The 1,489-nt window shown below is 45.3% G+C and overlaps 1 pseudogene; it reads left to right on the forward strand.

Moving 5' to 3' along the window:
• The first annotated feature begins 884 nt into the window (after positions 1–884).
• LOC123178018 (uncharacterized) lies at positions 885–1,482 on the forward strand (annotated as a pseudogene).
• The last annotated feature ends 7 nt before the right edge of the window (positions 1,483–1,489 follow it).

Raw genomic sequence — 1,489 nt, forward strand, 5'->3', positions numbered from 1 at the left:
TCTCCGATGAGCCGTCGCCGGAGCTCCAGAGCGCGCTCTGCCCATGTCTTGGCCGGTCCTCACGGTCCGGCCCGAGCTCGGCCATTGCTGGTCCGATCCCTGAAAACAGGACCGTGACGTTGCTCGGTCCGGTCCAAACGCCGGCTCGGACAGGGACCGGACCGGCTCGGACCGTGTCCGCCCTGAATGGATACCCATATAAACTTTTGTGAAGAAATGGCAGTGTAGAATTATTTTGTGTAACTCTTTTGCAAAATTCTCACAAAAGGGAAACAAACCATAGCTGCCCCCGTGCAGATTATGTTAGATTAGAAACCAAACTTTGCTTGGGGATAAGGTCTTTTACCCCTAGATTAGCAAGGCTTGATATGGACTTTTGTAGACTTATCAAATATTAGTGATGTAATTTTCTATTTGTGCTATATTTCATCCTGCAAGAGTTTGTTCATATTTTAAACAATTTGTAATGGAACCATGCACATTTGAAACATATGTATTGGTATACAATTAATGTTGTGAATCAATTGGTTCTTTATATTATTCACTTGACAAATTTTTATCGCACATGGGTAGTGTGGAAAAACAGATATAGAGTGTGGTTGTTTATATTATTCATTTGACAAATTTTTATCACACATGGGTAGTGCGGAAAAACAAATATGTAGTGTGCCCCCCCACCAGTTTTTTCCTGGGTCCGCCAGCGACTGCTACCCCTATTGACATGGAAACCACCGGCCAAGCGCTGGTGCGCCGTTTTTGGATCCCCCGTCCTCACGACCTTATGGGTATCAGCGGTCGCACACCTTCACTGTCTCATCTTCTTTCCGAATCCTTGACAACAACATGAATTTATATGTTTTTTTATCTCCGATTGGGAAAGAGGCATGCAGCTTCTTTCTCTGCTTTCTTTCATAGAAAAGCACTTCATTTTCAGTGATTCCTGCACATCTGTTCTTCTCCCCTTCGACCGGTTCCATGGTCCCATGGAAGAGGAATACCTCCTCCTGTCCTCGTTGCTCTCCAAGGTATGCATATGTGTCTGTTTTTTTACTTCTACATCTGAATTGTTTCAGGTTGCAGATGCATCTAATGGTCTCGGAATTATGTCTGATTGCATCAACATTGATCTACATCTGTTATGCATCTTTGTTTATTTCAACAGTTGAATGGACTGGAAGAAGATGTTGATCTGGACAATGCTGAACTGGACTCTCTCCATGAGGATTTGGAGAGCAGAAAGGAGGTGGGGCTAGGCGACATAGCAAAAGACCTAAACAAAAACCAAGAGGCAGAACATGATCACCCACATCCTACTCGGCACACTCATGGAGTCATGGTCATGACCGTTGTATGGCAATTCGGCGAGGGGTGTCGTTCCTCCTAGGGGTGCAGAAGAAACTGAGCGATCCTTTCAAGTCCTTTGGGGATATGTTAAACCGTATCCTCAAGAGAGGGGAGCAGACGATAAATGAGGCGTCGCCTCTGCCCC

The sequence above is a fragment of the Triticum aestivum genome, unplaced genomic scaffold (assembly GCF_018294505.1).
Source record: "Triticum aestivum cultivar Chinese Spring unplaced genomic scaffold, IWGSC CS RefSeq v2.1 scaffold35001, whole genome shotgun sequence".
NCBI classification, from domain to species: Eukaryota; Viridiplantae; Streptophyta; class Magnoliopsida; order Poales; family Poaceae; genus Triticum; species Triticum aestivum.